The 6,868-nt window shown below is 38.7% G+C and overlaps 1 pseudogene; it reads right to left on the reverse strand.

Moving 5' to 3' along the window:
• Positions 1–257: 257 nt before the first annotated feature.
• Positions 258–1,862, reverse strand: LOC149203969 (sialyltransferase-like protein 1 pseudogene; annotated as a pseudogene).
• Between the last annotated feature and the right edge of the window lie 5,006 nt (positions 1,863–6,868).

Here is a 6,868-nt window from a genome sequence, read left to right on the forward strand (position 1 = left end):
CCTACAGGTCGATGAAAAATAATGAGTTGTTTCAACTATTATTGCGAGAATAGGAAGAGTTATCCATTTTTCCTAAAAACAGAGCATCGTTTCCCTTGAATTCCTCTGATGGCCAATTAAGAGATAAACACTGGAGCGCAGATCCATTTGGATTATTAACTGAAGCCCTTAATAGGAGATCGAATCCTATTTCTTCTGCTAAATCCTCTGACACGGCGTTCTCAAGATCAGATTGAAACAATTTCAAATCGGATCTACTAATTTGCTGAACGTTGCCAGGCGCTGACACGTACATAAGTGATGCTCCTTGGCAGGTCCACATAGCAGTAAATTGCAGCGGCCACACCATGATTGTATATGAAAGACGTTGCTCCACCATATGCAATGGTCGACACATTCACACATCTCATGAAACGCATATAAACCCACAACCACAACGAATCCAAACGCAGAGTTTGCAGGGCGTCTAATGCAGAGATCCACAGGGGACTTAGGATGCTTCTCACGCAAACAAGATCATCCAGTTTGTTGCCATCTAATTTGTACATCGTGACACCTTTCATATTTTTGTAGTGTTCACGTGCTTCCTTCCGCAAATCAACTAACTTTAATAACTCCCATTTGCTGTAGTTAGAGCCCCTGCGCACAGGACTCATGTCTATTGAACCTGAAATAGGACCATTCTCAGAAGATGTTGTTGCCCAAAACTTACAAGCTCTAAATGGTCCAACACTCCCTGGGTGCTTATTTTGGAAACCTCTTAACCTCATTACAGCAGTATGAGCCCCATTTATCATTGCTCGGCTCGGAACAGTGGACCAATCTTGTTTTCTCTGTTCTCGCATTGGTGAATGGATTCTAATGACCCCAAAGCATTTAATAAGCTGATAATAGGCTCGTCTCTGTGATGGATTATACCCTTTGCGTGGACTCGAGAAATAGCGTGTCCATTTGTGTAACCTGGATCTACACTGAAGCCATATATATCAACTATATCACACATGGAAAGTGCTAATTCTATAGATTTCATTCCAGTTCCTTTTGCACCTTTTCGAAGGACCACACCTTGGAAAAGATAAACCGATTAGGAAGCTCCTTGATCATAGCATTGAAGTCTCTATGGATCACACTCTTAATAATCAGCACTTCATCCGTAGATCCATTGGCAACTGTGATCATGTTTCTTGCTACTCCCCTTTCCAGAAGACGAAAGTTTCTCTTCATGCCTACGTACTTGGCATATTTCTCATTCACTGGAGCTTCATTGTCTCGAATAACTGCATCATGGTCATCTATTTCTCGACCAAACTCATTTTTCAGTAAATCTCCTGAGTTTCCTACAACTGCACATGTCTCATATTGACGTGGATGAAATGGTGGTTTGGATGGTAAAACCAAGCTTAGGTACTCTTCACAAAGAGTTTGATTGTAGCATTTGTCCATGCCCAATGTTGCAATTCGCTTTGCTGCATAATCCATCCAACCCTCAGGCCGAGCATCCAGGTACTCCCTTGTCAAGACTGTGGTCATGTTGCGATACTGTTCCTAGAGCAATATGGTCTCACAAACATCAAATGGGTACTTCAGTGGTTCATAAAATTTGAATTGTTCATTATACCAGGTGCTGTTTGTGCTTTCAGGGTATGCAAGAATAATTTTATAGTGGTCCACTATAATTGTCGTAAACCCAGACCATTCCTTTTCACGCATTGTTTGACTTGTTTCTGGAAGTCATAGAGAGTCTTCGTATTGTTTTTATTGGCATCGTATCCTTGAATACCAGAGAAGAGGAGGTACTGGGAAGCAAGGATCCCATTAAGCATGTATTCATAGACCAACACATTAGACTGCCTGTTGGACATATAACAATAGAGCTTCACTGCCACTGTTTCATTGTTGGGTATGTCAGCGCGATAACCTTGCTGGATGCTCCACTTCCAATTACATTTGTTTTGTTTTCCGATTTCATTTGTTTTCTCCAGCCTATCTGCTTGGTGAGGAACATACCTACGGAAAAATACAAGTCCATTGACAAGTAACGAGGTGCATTGAATACCTGCGACAGTAATTTTAATACTAATTTAAAACTGTCAGTGGGTGTTGATTCACAGTTGAGCTCCATGGAAAATTGAGCTATCTGTTTGCTGAAACTGGTGAAGATAATGTGGTGACAGAGTTGCCTTTGAAGCTGAAACAGGGCTGTCATTTGAAGAATTGGAAACTTTGAAACATTTTGACACATCTGATGATTTCTTTGGCTGTTTCTGCAGGGATTGGAGCTACTGAAGCTGCTGCCATTGAAGACTGTAGAGCTTTGGAACATTTACCTATTTATTACACAAACATATTTGATGATTTCTTCTTCAAAACATTGTTTTGAAGAAGAAACAATTTCACACTATTGACAATAAAAATAAAAACTATCTGAACCTTTCCTACTGCCAGTGACGAGAAATGAACCTTGGTGAATTTGACTGTAGCGAACTGACAAGACGGAGTCTAACATAAGGAAAAGTGATGATTGCTTGATAAGCTCCATGTTTCAATGCTAATCCCATTAAGCTAGAATTTCCCTTATGTTAAATTTCAAGGGATTTTGGGATATTATATTGTTCCCTTTTAAATTTAACTATTAGGCCTACTAGAGCCTTTAAAGGGAATTTTGTCAAACACATGGAAGGCATACATTTGCACAAAGTTCTTCAATCCTTTACATAGATGACTGTAACAATGAGAATTTCTCAAATATTTTCACAACAATATAACTTTGGTAAAGGAATGAAAAATAATGACAACAGGGATAAGTTTCTCAACACAATTCACATAGTTATTGAAAACAAACCCCATTTTTTTAACCAAATGTCAGGGTTTACATCTAAGTAATTGTGCAAGGGAAATTGGTATTGATGATTCAATTGTACCTTGACCCATATGGATCCTTGTCTAGCTACAACCCTCAGATCCACAAATAGACTTGGTGCTGGAAAATCCATAGAGATGGCAATTAAATGTTTTTCCTTTTTAATGACATTATCTTGTGATGTTTTCATTATTATTATTAGTTCTTTCATTTTATCCTTTTTTATCATCAAGACTAATGCCAAACAACAAATAAAAGAGTACACAAGATGTAGGCGTGATGCCATGGAAAAACCCCACTCTAGGGGAAAACCCAGTCAAATTCTTCCTTTAGTAGATTCAAGACGAGATAACCAAGACCCTTACAAACTAGACTAGACTCCCTCCTTCAAGTCATCATTCAGCTTTCGTCCTTGTTTATGTGGCAGCATTACAACCTTATCCTTGTGATAACATCCAAACTGTGAACCGAACTTTGAAACCGTATCACTATTCTTGCATCGAAACTCTATCATTGTCCGACTTTTATCATTGTAATAATCTGAAACTTATACTCTGAGATGGGACCGAAACTAATCATGTGCTCAAAAATTATGTTCAAAAATCAAAGTGTCATAATTTTGTTAAACTTAGCTTCAAATCAAATATCTCTTCATTCTGATTCCAACGGTGCGAACATCACTCAAATCTGAGCTTGTATGCAGAAGTTAGAGCAAGTCAAAGTTCAGATTTGACTTGCTTACATGGCAGAATTGAATGATGTGGCAAGGTCCTTCAGTGAATGAGGAGGTGTAGTGTGGCAATCTTCCATTGGCCCCCGCATGTCGCAAACGGAAACCGCATGTAGGTTGACTTTAGAAATCGCCCCCGTACTGGGAAGGGTGCGATGCGATAAGGCAGGTAGGACGGCTTTCAAGAAAACGACCAGAGGTGTGATCTGATGGATTGCAATCGCAAATCGGTGAAGGGTCGGTGTTATAGAATCGTCCCCCAGCATGAACCAGGTTGCGATGTGATATCGCAATCACAAATCGCAACGGTGCAAAAGTTATGCATATATAAAACCCTGGTTATCTGCCGAATTGCGAAATGTCATAAGTCCTCGAATGTGAGGGGTTCATTGGTTCCAGTTTATAGTGTCATCGGGTCCGCAATATCGCAATCACACAATCGTCGACGAGTATACAAACCTTAAACCTGCCGATCCTTCCCGATTGTGATTTGCGATGGACAGCCGATGCCGACAAATTATGGCCCACCGCTCGGCAAAATTCTTGCTCAGTTAGCGGATTTTTGGAGTGAAATTGTGGGTTCCTGTTGGATGTGGAGCATTTTGTGGAACAAATAGTGGGAAAACAAGGGAAAGTCATAACTTCTTCAATTTTCCACCAAATTGGTTGCAAAAGAGGCTAGATAGCCATTTTTTTAGTATTCTGGACTCATTGGAGCAGGTTTCAGAAGCATTTGAGCATTGTAAACATAGATTTTTACACTTTTGAGCATAATAGAGAGGCCCAAGCCATTGGAAGCTGGACCAAGGAGACGTAGCCCAAGAGGGGTGAACTCCTTTATCATGTGCTTGTTGTAATGTGTTTTTGATGATGTTCTGTACATGTTTATGCTATTGTTCAGTTTCTGGTTTATGTTAAATTGCTCATAAAATTAACATAAAAACTCTTCATTTCACTTGCAAAAATTGATGAATCCTTAAGCACAATGAAAGCATTTTGTTTATAATATGAGGAAGATCTTAGCATTGAAAACTAATATTTTAAATCAGATCAATTTGGTATCAAAGCACTAGGTTTGCTTTGTGAAAGAAGGATTTAATTGTTTGCAAGTTTATATCATGCTTACAAGGTTAAGACTCAGAAGAGGTGAAGAAAAGTTGGTTGGAAGCCCTGAATTTGGGTTAAGGGGAAGAAGATCAAGATTTCCACAATCTCCAACACTAGTTCAGCCTCAAGTTGTAGTTGAGATTCCAGAGATCATGTCTCATGAAGAACCTACAAACATGACAAAAGATGATAAGACCTTTACAAAGTCTTTCTTTGATATGACAAAGATGGTGAAGTTCCTCTATGAAGAGAAGAATAGCAGTTGCAAGGAGAAAGTTCCAAACCTCCCAATGGAGAAGGCTCTTCAGGAGGAGGTAATGGGAATGGAGACAAACCTCCACCCTCTCCACCATCTTCTTCATATTCTTATTCACAAGCATCTTCACACTCTTCCACTAATACAACCCTTACTCATACTCATCATCATTCTTCAAAAGGAACTGGTAAATCACCTTTTTTAAAACTTGATGTTAAATTCGAGTTTCCCATGTATAATGGTGAAGTGAATGCAGAGAAGCTTGATAATTGGATTCGTCAGTTGGAGGTCTATTGCAGGATTCAAAACCTTCAAGAGGATGACATAAAGATTCAGTTAGCTTCCTTGAGAATGGAGGGTGCAACACTAGTATGGTGGGAATCAAAGACCCAAGAGGAGATTAAAAAACACGGTAAGATCTCTATTTCTTGGAATGATTTCATTGTTGCAATCAAAAGACAATTCTACCCTCTAGCTTATATGCAGAAAGACATCATGAATTGGTAGAACTTTAGACAGCTAAAAGGTCAAAATGTGCAAGATTACACCCAAGAATTCAAAAAAAGGTCTCTGATGTTAGGTGTAGATTTGCAGTCACAGAACACTTTGTTGAAGTATGTAGGGGGTTACATAGTTACCTTAGGCATACTATCTTAATGTTTAATCCCAATAATCTAGATGATGTGTGTGTGTGCAAGCCACTCATCTTGAGGCAAGTGCGAAAAAACACCCAAAAGAAGGTAGTAAAAATCCATTTAAGAGTAAGGGAAAAGAAAAGGATTTTAAAGGAAGGCAAAGAAAAATGCATCTATTAAAAAGGAAGGAGAGAAAATTACATGCAAACATTATTCTAAAGAGGGTCGCGATGAAGATCATTGTTCGAAGCTTCATCCCGAAATGAAACCAAAAAGAAACAACAAAAAGGGAAAACAGAAGGCAACTGCAACCACTCAACAGGATTTGGGATCCGATTCAGACGATGAAACTAAAATCACAGCCATGGGGTTAAAAATAAAAGAATCCATTACCAACACTAGTTCTTCAGACTCACAAAATGAAACTCCAAATGAAAAGAGGAGAATAGAACTGTTTCACATAAGGGTGATATCGAAACATAACAAGATTGATACGTTGTTTGATAGCGGCTCTCAAGCCAATCTTATCTCAGAAAACATTGTCAAGAGTTTAAATCTGGAAACTATTCCACATCATAAACTATATCCACTTGGATGGGTATGTGACAATGCGCAATTGCAGGTTACTAGAAAGTGTAAACTGAGATTCGCTATTACTGCAAATTTCATAGATGAAGTGGAGCTTGACGTTGTGCCGTTAGATATTTGTGGCATGGTTTTGGGCAGCCCGTACCTTTATGACAGAAAATCTATCTTCCATCGACATGAAAATAAATATCATTTATTCAAAAATGGAGTAGAATATATTGTGAGAGCTCATAGCAAGAAAACAAATCTTTCACTTGTTAATGTAGGGCAGATGAAAAGATTGGTGAATTTGAGAAAGAATTTCATGCTTCTCATGATCAAACCCAAAAATGATGTTGATAATGAAGCTTTTAAAGGTTGTGATTCAAATTTGAAATCTGAATTGGTTGACGTAGTTAACCAATATGATGAAATGTTTTAGGAACCAAAGGGATTACCTCCCAAGAGAGGAATCCAACATGAGATATAGTTGCAGCAGGATTGTCCTCTTCCTAACATTGGCATGTACAGGATGTCAGTGATGGAAAGTGCAGAAATTAAGATGCAAATCCAAGAGTTGTTTAATAAAGGGATCATCAGACCATCTTCCTCGCCTTATGTTTCACCTTTTGTCTTGGTGCCAAAGAAGGATGGAACATGGTGCATGTGTGTGGACTTTCACGCATTAAACAAAATTACAGTAAAGAACCGTT

Source organism: Pinus tabuliformis, chromosome 2_1 (assembly GCF_031772625.1).
Source record: "Pinus tabuliformis cultivar Carrire ecotype Pingquan chromosome 2_1, CPIR1, whole genome shotgun sequence".
In the NCBI taxonomy this organism is placed as follows: domain Eukaryota; kingdom Viridiplantae; phylum Streptophyta; class Pinopsida; order Pinales; family Pinaceae; genus Pinus; species Pinus tabuliformis.